The following is a 17,068-nucleotide window of genomic DNA, read 5'->3' on the forward strand; positions in this document are numbered from 1 at the left end:
CCACTTTCATTATTTTTTTTATATCTATAAATGCATCCGACATTTGGTTTACAATATTTTGAAGATGTGAAATCTTTTGTACCTCAGTCTCACACTGATTTGTGCATACAAATTAAGATGAGATAACTCCGGTGCATACCAGGATAATTCATGCAGTTGTTCAGGCAGTAGCTTTGCTTCTCCTAACAGTGGGAAGACTATCTCATCAAAATGACAATCTGCAAATCTAACTGTAAAAATATTCCCTTTTAATGGTTCAAGATATTGAATTATAGATGAGGATTCAAAACCAACATAAATCCCAAGCCGACGTTGTGTGCCAAACTTGGTGCATTTTGATGGCACAATATGAACATAAAAAGCACAACCAAAAATATGCAAATGAGATATGTCAGCTGGATTACCTAACACATGTTGTAAAAGGGAATACTGGTTATTTACACAAAGTCGATAACGTACCAGTGCAGCAGCGTGCAAAATAGCGTCTCCCCAAGCATGAACATGGAGACGAGTTTTCATAAGCATAGGTCTGGAAATGAGCTGCAGGTGTTTAATAAATGATTATGTTAAACCATTTTGTGTATGCACATGAGAAAAATGATGCTCAACCTCAATGCCTAACAACATGCATTATCCATCAAATTCCTTTGAAGGAAACTCCGTTGTACCATCAAACCGGGTAGACTTGATAGTATAATTGGGAAAATCAGCACTTAATCTAATAATTTGACCAAGGAGTCGAGAAAATGCTAAATTACATGTAGAAAGTAAACATACATGTGACCATCTAGCAAAGGCATCGATTAGAACCATAAAGTACCGAAAGGGTCCACTATAGGGATGTATAAGAGCACATATATCACCTTAAATTCTTTGCAAGAAAGTAGATGATTCCAGAACCACTTTTTTCAAGGATGGTTTCGTGATCAGTTTCCCCAGAGAGCAAGCAGTACAACCAAGTTCTTTGTTAAACAAAAGTTTCTATAAAGAATGTCCATGAAAGTTCTGAATAAATTTCTTTGTTAAACAAAAGTTTCCATAAAGGTTGTCCCTAAAAATCTGAATAATTCTACTCATCATAGTAAAACTTGGTTGTCCAAGTCGATTGTGCCACACCACAAACTTATTCAGTTCATAAAACTTCAGAACTATGACCGATTAAGATTCAACTTTTCGAATCTTTGTATGATACAACCCAAAACCGAGAGTTGGAAGTCTCTCAGCAACATGCCTTTCGTTAGTCGACATAATATACAAGTACTCCTTATTGTTTTCATCAACCGTTTTAATGTGGTATCCATTAAATATAATGGGCAAGTCTTAAACATGTCCAACACAGTAGCACAATTACATTTAATTAAAGGAACAATTTTGTACCTTAAGCATTGTGCATTTCACACAATACGAAAATTCTAGGAATTCGGCTATAGGACGAGAAAGTTATCTTTTAACTCGTCACATTTTCCAAAATATATATTTTACCGGAATTCCCTAAAAAATCATAGAGGTTACTATTAACACCATCACTAGATTTAGTAACCATTAAGAATTGGTAAGAGGAATACCTCATGGTAATGAAAAACAAGCTTTACCTGCACCTTTTACAAGGTTGCTGAACCACTGATGGTAGTAATATTATCCTTAAACCTTTCCAAGGTGACAAAGTATTTAGTACTTCGAAATATTGAATTATTCATTCTATTATCAACGAGACAAAATTCACTATCGCGGTTGCTTTCAGAGTCCACTAGGGTACGTCACGGGGTTTTGTTTGTTATCAGAAATATGGCCATTTCAGTCTTGAACATCGGAAACCCTCTTCTATTTTCTACTTATTGAGAATATGGTATATTTTAGATGTTAGTTATTTTATCCATTCGCATTGTGTCTGTAATGGTTATGTCCTGAATACATCGACTGTCAGTGGATTTTATAGGTCTGCATTGTGCATATTTAAGTCAAAGTTAACTTCAGGTATGAACTAATTGTTGCTTTCCAGATGGTAGCATAATGTGTGTAGTTCAATGATACTCAACTGAGTGTTTCCTTCCTTGATTTTTGAGCTTATTATAATTCTTCTTTGTGCTTTTACATTCATAAGTATGGATTCCATACTAATCCATAGTACCGTGTCCCTTTATTGTTTGTCTTTCATATTTGAATGTGTTGATTACTTGAATGGTTAAAACTTGGATGCAAAATATGTCATAGGTAATACTTCCGACCACTGTACTACCAAGAATGATGGAAATCTCTTGGTATAAAAGGTAATTATTACATGATCAATGAGCTTATTGTACTATATAGTACGGTTGCCATTCTTCCAAACGGTAACAGTTAATATTAGTGTATGTTAATAACTTCCTTCCCTCTGCATGGCATTACCCTGTTGTTCCATACTTTCCGTATTTTAGGAGTTTGTTGCAAGTCTAGGTGATCTCCAATACTAATGTGCATTCACTCATAAGGTTTGGTTGATTCCAAAAGTGGAATACTGCCACTCTAGGAGATGTCCAGTATTAAAGTGCATTCATTCATAAGATTTGGTTGATTGAAAAAGTGGAATATAACAAAATATTTGTCGACATTGATGAACTAAACCCTAGTCCATTAAATAAAAGATTTTGACTCGGTTACTAACACGTGTTAAATGGTGTATGCATGTTTTGTTCATTGAGAGGTTTTCATATATTGCAGTGGCAGCATCACGCCTAAAAAGCCAGTAAAAATCCATCCATTAGATCCATCGGTTTGCACAATGATTTGAGAAACATCAACATCATATGAAAATTTCATGTTTAGCTAAAAGAAAATTCTAAATGGATGTATGGTAAAAACTGCTTGTTACATTTGTGCATGCATGTCTTCAATTTTTTTTTAGAAAGGATATACTTCACTACTAAAGTCTTAACTATTAACCTTTAATCAACCAACCAAACACTCGTACCAAATACCATTCTCATTTTGTGTCCATCATAGAAGTCATATAATAAAAAAAAATGCAACTGTATTTTTTCCTAAGCTCCTGCTGGGTTCCAACAATGGTGGACGTAGACATCTCTTTCAGACAGTCTTTATATAGACTACAGAATTACTTCCGGGAAAACGTCATTATCTGTCTTAATTGCCTTCACCACTCTCTGGCATTAATAGCTTGATTCTTCTAGCTGTTATGCGTCTTGAGAAGTTAAATATCAGCGACCCCAACGGATTTATTGCTTTAAACTTGCAGAAGGGCCTCCCATATCTTTGGCCAACCCTTCCTCCAAATCCTCTGAAACCTACTCTGCTGCCATGTAAGAGGGATACGATCCATGGTACAGTTGAACAATTATATCATTTGTTGCAGCCACTGGCAAAAGAATAAATCACTCTGTTAGATCCAGAGTAGTGGTCCACAGTGTCTGCATTTGACATCCATCATGCCTAACGAACGGTGTACCTATGAATGCAATGTTATATCCCGAGACTGATTATTAGATCAGGGTACGTTACTGGTCCTCGTGGCCTCTTCATCTAAAGGAATATCCTCATCCGTGGTTTCTCTACCCATCCATAAAAAGTGAATGCTTAGTATAATTAATTCAGCACCAACGTATACATGTTTATTGAAAGATGGTTAACTGTAATCCTTATTGTGTAATATATATGGAAATGCTAAAATAGCGAATTCTTACATTTCATATAGAAGCCCATTGTTTAATTCAACACCAATGTATATATGTTTATTGAAAGATGGTTAACTGTAATCCTTGTTGTGTAATAGAATTATGGAAACACTAAAATAGCGAATTCTTACATTTCGTATAGAAGCCCATTGTTTATGCCTGGATAAGCGGTACCATTTGATGACTTCTTCATCGTTGAGTACTGTATATTGATTCTACTTCATGGCCTCATTAAAGTACTACTTCTGTGCAATGTTCGTCGACCGTGTTGGTGAGTTTGAACAACTTCAAGACTCTGTATTTGAAAATAAAAAATGTTAATTCAGTTTCACAATATCCTTGAGTGCTTCACATTCGATAAACCTAAAGAAAAATACATATTTACCCGTCAAATTGATAATACAAAGAATGTATTGTAACAGTCACATTTGCGCGCTTGTAGATGTTGGCTCCATGCTTCTCAAACTCTTCCAGAACAATGAATAGTCCTACTGCTTGTAAGATAGTAGAACAATACAATTTTATGTGAAGAAAGTTTAGATCACCTAAGGGGGTAATGTTCCCATTTTAGCTCACATGTATACCTATAATCCATCATATGTATAGTCGTGTAATGAATTAGAGGTGGCCATACGATCCCGTCACCCACTTGTTGGATTGTCAGAGTCCAACTGGGGTATGGGTGCAAGGAGAAATATCTCTCACCAAGAATTGTGAATTTGTTTAGGGAATATATGACCACTATCACATGGAAAGGGATTGAATTTCCAGAAGTTCAGGATACGGTTCCTAAAATCAAGAGTTTTAGTTCACCATTAAGTCATACTAAGCAAGAGATGTAATCCACATTGCAACCAAGATACTTCCTGGCGGACAAAGGGAAACCAATGGTATATATCTAAGGTAAAAATTTCAAAAAAATGCTCTCTTACCAGAACTTCAGCCTGCGAAAGAGCAGTAGTTCACCATTATGTCATACGTCGCTATTAGATTTTCCTCTTGTTACACCATTGCCAAACTGGAAGGCCACATAGAAGTTCTCCATCACCCTGGAAGTTAAAAAATATCTAGACACCTTTTAGCATAGTTTCATTCTTCATAGTTCACAGAGATGTTTCATCTAGAATAATACAACAGTTGTAGGGCTACTTTGTCGACAAGCTAAGGATAACAATGCTCATATTTGCCTGCAAACTAAAAATAACAAAAAAACAAATTAGATTATTCAATCAAAACTCAAAACTCAATTTGAAAGACAATTCAATTCTCAAATCGAAGTTTGTATATGCTTATTTAATCCATGTTAGATATGCTGAGAAACATAAAATAACAATGATACAGTGCTTCAGAAACTCTTCCTACCATGAAAATGTATTACTATCAGGCTCATCTTTTGAAGATAATGAATCTTCAACAGAGTATGGTTCTGATTTCATATCTGCTTTAAGGTTACCACTTCTCTCAATTGAGAAATACTTTTCTTTAAAGTTTGAAATTATTAGTTGTCTTAAGACAAAAAAATTCTGAATTCTTTTTCCATTGTGATTTTAGAAACATAGAATGTTATTCTTTCTACAACGAAAAGATGATGAAGTTGAAGCATTCATTTATCATATAAAAATGCTCGACCTAAAAACTGTACAAATTTTCCATAATTTTCAATTAACACCGAAAATAAAATTCAACAGAAACAGGGAGAAAACTCTACCTTAACATGATGTTCATCACCAAATGAGATAGTTGGCAGTTTATTCCTGATATATTAATCAATTCATAATATCCAAGCACCCAACCTGGTTCTTCCATTTAAAAACCAAAAAATAACAAATGAAAAAATTACCTAAGCATAAGAAATAATACCATTAATACAGAATAAAAAGAACACAAAATTAATATAAACCCACCGAGAATACTACTTCACACCAAATTGTAATTCTTGCATTAGGTGGAGAAGGTAACCTCAGCCCAAAGAAGATTGAATTGTTTAATATTTTGTTGACTTAGAATCTTTTTATATTTTCCTAACGTATAAGATTGAGAAACCATGGATGATTTTATTGTCATTATTGATGGTATCAGAGTTATGAATCAAATATAAGAACAATGCAATGAGATTCAAAAGATTTAAAAAGAAAAAAGAAAAAAAAAAAAAGAAAAATTGTGAATTACATATCTAGGGCTTACCTCGTTGATTCATCAAAAAGTAAATATCCAAAATTGTGAGAAACATATCTTAATCTGTCTGGGTGTAGCGAAAGATGAATGGTTGTGAAACTGGGTATGACTGATCTTCAATTTCATTAAATACCAAAGAATATAAACGGAACTTTGATTCCTTGGGTGCGTTTTTATTTTGAGTCCTGTTAGTAGGAGGGGAAAAATGGATTTGAGGAGGGAAAGATTATGAGGAGGGAATTAAAATTTGGGAGGAGGGATTGACCCTTGTCCATAATATCCTTGATATCTAATATTGGCGATTTTGGTTAGCAATACAATCTGCTGGTGTAAATTGCGACTTCACTATTTTATTTCTTATGAAAATCAAAGGATGTTAATATAAGCACATATATCAGCAACCTTCCATCATCGAAACAAGACCACCATTAAAATAATTGGATTACATATATTTGAATTTCATCCAAGCATATGTTAGTCTGCAATTGTCGCACTATACTGTATTGTTAAGTTTGAAATGGAAACACGAAGAAAAAAATGTAGGGTTAAGATATAGGTTTTGGATTTATGCACTCATTAATCATAGCAACAGATTAAATATAATTAGAGAAATTGACATGTTAAGTGGGAAGTGCTGGGTTAACATTTCAACTACAAAAATCACGGTATCAAGGATTCAATGATATGGACGCCAAGTTAAGTACTATAGTTTAAATTTAATCCCAACAACAAGTATATGGTCGATCTTTGAAGTAGTTCATCCAAATTAGGGTTGTCTGTTTGATCATTTGTGGGCAAAGAACAATCTTCCCAGCTCCGCGAGTAGTCTTCCGTGATTTCTCAAAATAGTGACCATACTTATAAGGTTGTCTGTTCAATCGTTATTATGAAATTTGGGTTTCTGTTACGCGAAGAAGATGAATAGAACGACGATGGATTCTTGAACTAATGCATTGATCGGTTAATTTCATAAGGGCGGAATGGGTATATTATAAATATTTATTTATATTTATTGGATTCTCCTTTGACCAAACATTGACTTGGATTTAGTCAATTTTATTCCCTCCTCAAATCCATTGTTTATTGTTTTCCTCCTAATAACAGGACTCGTTTTTTTCTTAGCGTTGGTTGAGGGAAGAGTAATGGGGCTAGCAGTTATTATTCAAAGTCAAACGCGCAAGCGAATGATCGAGTGGGGCTAAAAGGAATGAAGGGAACCTGGTAAAATCTAGATCATTGTTTATGTGCCCAAAATGTAGATTAAATCTGGACCTTTCTTTATGTATCCGAACTGTAGATAACCGTCGATGTGGAAAAACACCAAAACAAAATTTGTCTAAATTTTCCTGTGTAAGTGATAGTCCAGATTTGTCCTCAAAAAGATAAATCTACGGATGAAAGTTGATCACATTTCAGTTTCCGGGTACCACTCTTCTTGATGAAGAGTGGTGGTCCATTAAGTAGCTATTCTTCCATTTCAATTAAATTAAGCCGTTTCATTTCTTCTTGATTCTAGATGAAGAAAAAGACTTCTCAGTTTCCAGGTACCACTCCACCACCTCTTAATTTACTAATTCTTTGCCAACGTTTAGAAATATTCATCACCTTCAATCCCCAGGAAAACCTTCCCCTACTCTGACGAGTATTGTTGTTGGTCTAGAGCGAGTGAAAGCAACACCTTTCATCATAACAACTTTAAAATATACATGGTTGTAGTAATAAATCTTACAAGGTATTCTTTTTTTGTTTTTGTTTTCGTAATTGATTTTATTTTTTTTGAAGCATAGTTTTTTGTTGTTATCCTGATTGATTTGTGACAATTTTAGTATGGCCTACTTGAAGATGAATTCTGATGAAAAATATCTTTTTGAGTATCACATTATTTACTGATCGGGTATTTTGATTATGAACCAGTGATGCTCTCAGTCTGTTTTGTAAAAGGTTTAAACCAATAGTGTTTGTCAAAAAGTATTCCTCCCACAAAGGAAAAACAAGGTACAGAACTGGAGAATACTAAGCGACCAAAGGTGCTTCGAACTTGAACCGAACCTAATTAATATGACTTCAACCCTGTGTTTTTGGGTAGAAGCTTGCTATATGGCTTTTAGTCATTGTCATAGGTTGTGGTCTGTCGATAATTTTCATCTTCTCACGCTTTATCGGATGCCTCCGTACAGGTATCAACGACTTCAATTCGTTATTTGGTTTGTTATTCTCAGTATTAGTTTGCATCGCACCAACATATCAACTAGATACACCTATAATTGTTTTATGTTTTTGGCTTAACCAGATGACATCTTTCAGTTTGTTCTATTTCCATCTCGGAATAGGCTTGGTGGTCGTGTCTACAGTAACTATTCATTTGGTTCTAAAAAGCTTCTCATCTCATGTCCGTGCTAAGAAGAAAGAGGGAACTAATCACTCAAACCCAAGAAATATTTCATATCTTTTTAGTTCATATCGTGAGAGGTGTTACTGGTTATGTGGGGAATAATATGTATCTTGTATGATTCTAACTTTACTGGAAATTTTCAATTTTAGGAGGAGATAATATAATGCGCATCTTCATCCCAATTTAATGGAGGTAATTATTCCTCTTTGTGTTGTCTTACTTTGAAGTTTAAGTTCATTGAATTAACTAGAATGATTGCATTTGGTGTGATGTTGTAAGTTGATGAAATAGTGATAGGTACTTGAAATGCTTAAATTTCACTTTTGTAGTTGCATAGTTTTAGATCTTTGTCGATTTATTTTCATATCTTATTCTCTTTCTTTTGCTTTGCTACTGAATTAAATTCCTTGAATTGGATACCAGAAAAGTTTTACATCATAGCCAGAGTAGCTTTTGTTTATCAGAATTTATTTTGAACCGTTTTCCATTTACAAACCCCTCGGCTCAATATTTTGGTTAAATTTTTTGAAAACGTTTACCATAATTTGTTCAATATAATGGTTGCCACATATTTCTTTAATGTATATGTATTTGTGCTTTTACTTCCTACTTTCCTACGGAATCCATAGGAAATCATTAAAAACGCTACTTTTGGGTGCTCTTTCTTCACTGCCAGTTTAGCTAATATTATTTTGGTTATGTTTGGTTTTTCGTTTTTTGTTTTTGTTCCAAACCATCTTAAAATTGCCATGTTTTTTTTTATTTATACCTTCGAAAAATCCTTTTGAATCTATTTATGTTTTCTATTGTTTTAAGCTGCATCCGATGCAAATTAAATTACGTAAGATGTGATGGAAAATAACTTGCAAACTATCATCCACTCAAGAAGGCTCCAAAGGTTTTTTGCGCGGCAGACGAATCTAAATCATGGCCCATCACATTTCCAGTTTCACAAAAATGGGAAGAGTCGGATTCTATGACGACCAACAATGTCACTAACGTCAAAATGTTTATGATTAATGAATAGGTATGGAACTAATTGAGGTCTCCCTTATATTTTACATCCAGGCAACGCATATTTCTATGATCTGAACGTATCAATAATCACCAGAGTTGTCCTTATACAGGGGAAATATTTGAAAAAACGGGTGTCTAACAATACCACCCAATATTTCGCTTAGCAATCTGTATGGACTAACTCCAATGTACTTTGCTAGAGAATCAACTAGACAGTCAGACTCAATCTAGACTAAAGTATATCAAAGAGTTAATATCTCTCTCTTGTTTTGATTTACTCGAGCTAATAGGAATCACCGAGTCTTTAATCAAACATAAGGAATAACTTGGATGGTACCAAAGACCAATATCCAAGGATCAATTAATGATAATCAACAACCAAAGGTTGGATTACTCTAATTGATGATCTAACGCACAACCTGTATTATTTCAATTATAAAGATAAAACAATATAATGCGGAATTTGAAATAACACAAACACCAGAAATTTTGTTAACGAGGAAACCGCAAATGCAGAAAAACCCCGGGACCTAGTCCAGATTGAAGACACACTGTATTAAGACGCTAAAGACACTATCCTACTCCAAGCTAACTTCGGACTGGACTGTAGTTGAACCCCAATCAATCTCCCACTGATCCAAGGTACAGTTATGCTCCTACGCCTCTGATCCCAGCAGGATACTGCTCACTTGATTCCCTTAGCTGATCTCACCCACAACTAAGAGTTGCTACGATCCAAAATCACAGGCCTAGACAATAAACAAATCTGTCTCACACAGACAATTCTATCAAAGGATCAATCTGTCTCCCACAGATAAACCCTAAAGGTTTTGTTCCGTATTTTGATAATAATCAAGGTGGACAGGAACCAATTGATAAACCGGTTTTATATTCCCGAAGAACAGCCTAGATTTATCAATCACCTCACAACAATCTTAATCGTATGGTAGCGAAACAAGATGTTGTGGAATCACAAACGGTGAGACGAAGACGTTTGTGATTACTTTTTATATCTTTCCTATCGGAGATATCAATCTCAAGCCAATCAATCTGATTGTACTCGTACGATAGAAGATGCAAGATCAGATCACACAACTACGATAAAAGTAGTATCGGTCTGGCTTCACAATCCCAATGAAGTCTTTAAGTCGTTAACCCGGTTTGAGAAAAGAAAACCAGAGGTTAAAGAAGAATCGACTCTAGTATGCAAACTAGTATCACACATAAGGTGTGGGGATTAGTTTTGCACAATACTAGATGTCTCATTTATATAGTCTTTCAAATCAGGGTTTTGCCTTGGTCACAAAGCGAACAATATTCACAGTTAGATGAAAAACTGATTTAGATTCAAGCTAATATTTCTCAACTGTTAGATCGAAAACTTAGCTTGTTACACACACTTGACAATGCACACTTCTAGGTTTGTTAACCGTACCCAAACGTATGCACTTGTTGGTTCAACAATAGTTAACCAAAAAGTTAGCCATATGAGCATTTCATATCAACCATGTTCTTCTTCACCATAACTAGTTCAAATGACTTCAAAAGAACTAGTTAGAGAGTTGTTCAATTGCAAGGAAATCTTATGTACTACACAAGACACAATTGAAGCAAAAATGATTTGATTCAATTGAATCGGTTCATGAACTTTTATAGCCACGGTTTGCAAACTGCATTCCTTAATCTTTTTAAGTTTAAGTTTAGAAATCATCTTCAGATATATAACCTTTCTCAAGTTCGCAGACTATGTTCGCGGACTTAAGCAACCAGGCAGAGTTCACAAATTCCAGCAGAAAATCTCGGCAAGAGACCTTCCGCTGGTTCGCGGACTACGTTCGCGGAAGCAACTAGTTCGTCAACTCCAGCAGAATTTATCGGGATGGGAATTTCGGCAGTTCGCGGACTGAGTTCGCGTACTTGGAAACAAGCCATTCTTCCGGTTTCTCTTGATCAACAAAGTTCGCAAACTTTGGTTCAAGGAATAGGACTTATACATAAATGTGTTTCCACAACAATGTTTATGTCCATCATTGGTTATGTAACCTAAACTCTCATTTCAATCATTGAAACATTCTTAGAGGACGTTATACAGTTGTTACACCATTTCTCGTCAAAGCAATTTTCAAAGTGATTGAAACATATCATGACTTTTGTCACTAGGTAAAGATAAACTTGATCGAAGCGAAAAGCTTACCAACACATATTTCGAGATATAGATAGGAGAGGTATACTCGGCTCGAAATACCAAATGTGTATAATCCAAGTCTATATATATAACATACGACTTCTTGTCTCAAAGAGTAGGAGATAGAGTAGATAGACTTTTGAGTGATAGAAAAGTTCAAGTCTTCACATACCTTTTTGTCGATAAGTTCCACCGGTTCCTTGAGTAGTTCTTATTCTTGTACGATGAATCGCCATGAAGTCCTTGAGCTCAACTACACTTTCTATCCTAGTCCGAGACTTAGCTATAATAGACTAGAAATCAAGACTTATAGTTTTGATCACTAACATTGACAAACATGCTTGAGATAGCAACGCATGCGAGTTCGACCGAGCAATGCTCTGACAATCTCCCCCTTTGTCAATTTTAGTGACTAAGCTATCAATACATATGGAATACAAAAATGATAAAGAAACTTTAGTAGATCCTATTCCACATGTCTAATCTTCAACATTCCTCGAAATCTTCGTCACTTCCAAGTACTCCAATGATCCCAAACGTTGTAAGTTTAGTATCACCGTTGTTGAAGATCTGTAGCTATAACAATGAGAAAGCATCGGTCTCGATAATTGTTATATAGTGTTATAGTATTATTACACAGTATCAAAGTTCACTTGTATCACAACTTCAACAATAATACTATGGTGATATGTATCACTCCCTCTTAGTCAATACTCCATCTCACATGGAAACCACTCCCCCTTACACAATGATTCGAAAACCATATGTATTTGTAGTGTGAACTACATATTAATTCTCCCCCTTTTTGTCAATAAAATTGGCAAAGGTACAAGAACGGGATCATAATGAAATTTCCTAAAGAGTCGTTTTATAGACTAAAAGAAAATACATACCATCTAATTTATATGCAATCATATAGCCGAAGCTAATAACATTCATCAAGGAGTTTAAATATACAAGATAACCCCTCTAATATTCCACAGCCGCACTCCCCTCAAGACATTACCATTAACCACAAGTTCAAAAGAACTCTCCCCCATTTGATGTCATTCTCGAAAGAACAACAAGAGCGACCTTAATTTCAAAAAGAAAAGAAGGATTTTTATTGGACACCAAAAACCATGAGATTGATTTTCTATATCCAAAAAACTCAATCAAATTAATCACAAGTAAACCCATGATTAATTTAATCGGAATACTCAATCAAATTAAACACAAAAAGTGATCAACTTAATTGATTATGCTCGACATAAGAGAACTTACGGAGCATACGACTAACATAACCATTAGAAAATGAATAGGATAATCGTTCATATACTCAACATAAGAGAAATCTTATGGATATGAAGATACTCAACTAGATTGATTACAAGTGAACCCATAATTAATCTAATTGGAATACACAACCAAACTAATTACAAAAGTAATCAATTCAATTGTCATTTATTTTGCTCAACATAAAAAGACTTACGGAGCAATAACTAAATAACCAAACAAGATGATTAATTTAGTTCAAAAATTCTCAACACAAAGTACCTTACGGAACAACCAACAAAGCTAATCAAAAATTAATCAACTTGGTTGTATCGTGCTCAACATAAGACACATTACGGAGCCTCACAGTAATACATAAAATATGGATCAGGGATGATCACTACTGCGGAATACTCAAGGATTCATTCTATCTTCAATCACTATTTCCATAACGATATTAATAGACATAATCCTTGAAAACAAAAGATGTTAACCTATATTCCATCAAAGAATTGACAATATAGGCTTAACTTTTGTATTTGTCAAAAGTCTATTCATTCTTTCACCAGTACATGAATACCGATCACAAACGACTTTACTTTTGACATAATATGGGATCTTCAAGTTCACGGACGCAAACATACATATCCCATAACAAATTGCAAAATAACAAATCACAAGGATTAATACTGCAACAACATCATCCTCCAAATATTTTTAGAATTTATACCAATAAACCTAAAAAAGAACAAGAAGATGAAACATAATAGCTACGTGCAGTCACAATCATTGCTATTCAAGCACTAGTTATTCTTCCAACTAAAAATAAAAGAAGACATACTAGGCAACAAAAAACCCTATGAAGCATTTCACTTACTTTGACTATTCTTCTCATATTCCCTGTATTCATCAAGCTCATCTTCGATTAGATCAATCATGGATTCAAGACTATCCATCTTTTCTTCAAGTCTTTTGGAAGAGGCTTCGAGTTCACTTTTCATGGCACGTACTTGTTCCAAGACAAGATTCATGGTTAACGAGAGCTTATCAAAATCACTTTCTTTGCTTGAAATACTAGAGGAGGACATGATAGAGAAGATAAATGAAATGATCATCCAGAAGAGGAGAAACTTCATTTTAAAGGAATGAAGATGAAGAGTTTTCCAAAAATGACCTTTTACCAAACCCTAACAGAATTTGGTTATCTCCATAAAAATTCTTTTAAAGAGTCAGAAACCGTACATGAACAATAACGGTACAAGAGGAGAATAAACAAAAAAAACCCAATTAACAAACACATTCCAACAGAACCCTCTCGAAAATCATGATTCTTGCCTAAGAGGGATAGACGAAAGAATCATAAACAACAAGATTAAAGATCAAAATCATTCCAATCCAATCCAATATAGGACTTGGATATATTTCGTGAGGGGAGGAAGAACTTGTTAATCCAAATTTTTGCTTATTCTTTAGGAAAGAAGAGTTATGCACATCATTCTTTTCCCTTTTAATAACAATTTTGAAAAACTTGATTGTTGATTTGCGCAAATCCTGCACCGTTCTAGAAATCACTTTTTGAGGGAAAAAAGATTTCACAGGATATTTCTTCTTCTTCTTCTGCACACAGCGTTTAGTAGAGCAGGACTGCTTTTGATCATTCGTGCTAAGATGATCCTGATTTTTACACAAGGAAACCGAGAGTTTTAGTAGCATCTTGTGTTCTTATGTATCACCCTTGTTGTCAAGATGACTGGAGAATGATACATAACCAGGTGACATTTGCTGACACCACTTATGAGACACAGTCGGAGTTATTCGATATGTCGTATAAGAATCACGATTGTGATTTTCAGCAAAGATATTAAGAGAACAATCACAGATTTCATCCTCAAGACAATAATAAAGAGTATTCATCCATGCTCTAGTTATATTATTCACCTCATAATCTGGATCTTTGGAAGTATGGATACTTTTACAACACATGAGACCAGTTTCGCTAGTATAGTTTTTCTGAACTCTCTTATCTTCCTTTTTGATTGATCTAACTTTTTGAGACTTTCTTTTACTTTGTCTAAGAATTTTCTTAAGTTGCTGTATAAACCGAGACAACGTAGAAATAAAGCAATTCTCATTTTTCTTATCAATAAATTTAGAACGGTGAGATTTTCCATCAGGAATAGTAACATGATTACTAGACAAGTGATGTTTATCTCTTGATTTAAGTTCGCGATCGAAAATTTTAAGCTTCCCGACAAGCGTATTTCTCGAAAGAGTGTCAAGGTTATATCCCTAACCGATGACATGTTTTTTAGATTTGTATTTAGATGGCAGCGATCTTAGAATCTTCATCACAATTTCCCTTTCAGGAATAGTCTTACCCAATGCACAAGATGCATTAACAATTTCAGACATTTTGTGATAAAATTCATCAAATGAATCTTCTTCTGCCATATGAAGGTTTTCCCATTCGGAGTTAAGGTTTTAAAGCCTAGCTTCCTTTTCGCTGGAGTTACCTTCAAATACAATTTCTAAAGTATCCCAAGCATCTTTAGACGTGGAGCATGAGGCCACATGGTGTCGAAGATATGGGGTAATGGCATGCATGATGGCATTCAAACTGTCGGAATTCTGCTTTGTAGCAATTGACTCAGCAGCAGTATATGTACCGATATTTTTAGGCATGGTAACATTTTCAACTATAACGAAGGGAACCTCATAGACATTAACAACATAAACCCATGATTGGAAATCACGCGATTGAAGAAAAGTACGCATAACAATTTTCCACCATAGGTAGTTTGAGCCATCGAACATAATTACCATTCATCAACAACTCGATTTAAAACTTATTCAAATAACTCAACTTCAGCAGTTCACCAAAAATTGCAGAAACCTTCAACACATCCACAATCCTTGATCATCATTGATTTTACACAATTCTCAGCTTCTCTTCTACAGATCAACCCATCTACCTCTTTGCGACCGAATTGACTATGGAACGACCATTGACTTGGTTTAGGCCGGAGTCCTACAGATTGATCTCTCGAATCTAAGCACTCCTTTTGAAGTGCATTTGTGTGAGGTTAAACAGTTTGGTCGGTTCGAGGAATCTCCATCGCATGGTGATTCCATCATTCCCTAAAAATCCAGCAAACCGTTTTCCCCATCCACAGATTGGCGACCACCGTGGGAGATCATTCTCTCGGTTGTAATCTCAAATTTTCGCAAGATGGCTGGTCTTAGGTCTGGGTTAGTTACAAATGCGAACGAAGCTAGCACTAACAACAATAACAATGATGGTATTCCTGAAACCATTCTTGCTTCCAACAATGGTGATGACATTACTCCTCCTGAAATCAATATGGAAAGTCATCCAATCTTCGGCCGGCATCCCGAAGAAATCAGTGAAAATCCACCCACTATTGCTGATCTCATGAAAGTCCAAGAAGTTCTCGCCAAAAATCAAACTGATATGGCTGCTACTCAGAAGGAGCTATGTAGATACCTCAAAACTCTTACTGACAAGATGTCAGACATAACTCAGGAGAAAGGGAAAGACATAGAAACATCTCCAAGCACGGATCCTGAAGTTATTCCAGTCCACGACGATGGAGAGGCCCACAAAGCTGCAGAACCCGCTGGTTTCATCACTCGTGAGGACCTGGAACGTTTTATGGAGAATCAGGGAAAGGGCCATACACTGTCTGTGCACCATCATCAACCTCCATATCCCGCTGCTACGCAAAGAATCCCTCTCCCAAAAGGCTACGCTTCTCCAACGTTCACACTCTACAATGGAACGAGGAATGCTCGAGAACACGTTTCTCGATTCTTGGAAGCATTAGGAGAGCATGAACACAACCATGTTATCCGTTTGAAGGAGTTTTCAAAATCTACGGCGGGTCGAGCGTATACTTGGTACAACAACATCGCACCAGGGAGCATAACGAATTGGGGAGAAATGATTAATGCTTTCTACATAAAATACTTCTTTGTTTCTGAGCAAGTTACCCTTTCCGACTTAGGAAGGATGGCTCAGAAGAATACTGAAAATCCGAATGACTATGTGAAGAAGTTCAGAATTCAAGCTTTGGATTGTCATGATCCTAATGTTACTAAGAAACAACTGGTGGACTTGTGCATCAACGAAATGATTCCAGTCTATAGAGCCTTATTGGAAAATCTCCGATTTCAAACCTTTTCAGACTTCATGAAGCGGCCAAGAGATTAGCAACCACTGCTCCAGCTTTGTTAGAAAGAACAAAAACTGTCAAAGTCGAGGAACCAAACGCTCGAAGCAGCACCAACAGGCGTTTGATCAACAAGCAGTATAACGTTGAAGCTTCCATGAATGTTGCTGAAGGGAGCAAGAGAAAA

General features: G+C 35.4%; 1 long non-coding RNA gene across 2 annotated transcripts; it reads right to left on the bottom strand.

The window, feature by feature from the left end:
• Positions 1 to 2,836: 2,836 nt before the first annotated feature.
• Positions 2,837 to 5,771, bottom strand: LOC113341976. Of its 2 annotated transcripts, XR_003356294.1 has the most exons (7): positions 5,573 to 5,771; positions 5,377 to 5,461; positions 4,601 to 4,862; positions 4,054 to 4,159; positions 3,800 to 3,963; positions 3,443 to 3,545; positions 2,837 to 3,352 (listed from the first exon to the last, which is right to left on the bottom strand). It is a non-coding gene; the product is annotated as an uncharacterized LOC113341976 (long non-coding RNA). The 2 variants fall into 2 exon arrangements; XR_003356293.1 differs by having other exon boundaries at positions 2,837 to 3,545.
• Between the last annotated feature and the right edge of the window lie 11,297 nt (positions 5,772 to 17,068).

This window comes from Papaver somniferum, unplaced genomic scaffold (genome assembly GCF_003573695.1).
Source record: "Papaver somniferum cultivar HN1 unplaced genomic scaffold, ASM357369v1 unplaced-scaffold_33, whole genome shotgun sequence".
In the NCBI taxonomy this organism is placed as follows: domain Eukaryota; kingdom Viridiplantae; phylum Streptophyta; class Magnoliopsida; order Ranunculales; family Papaveraceae; genus Papaver; species Papaver somniferum.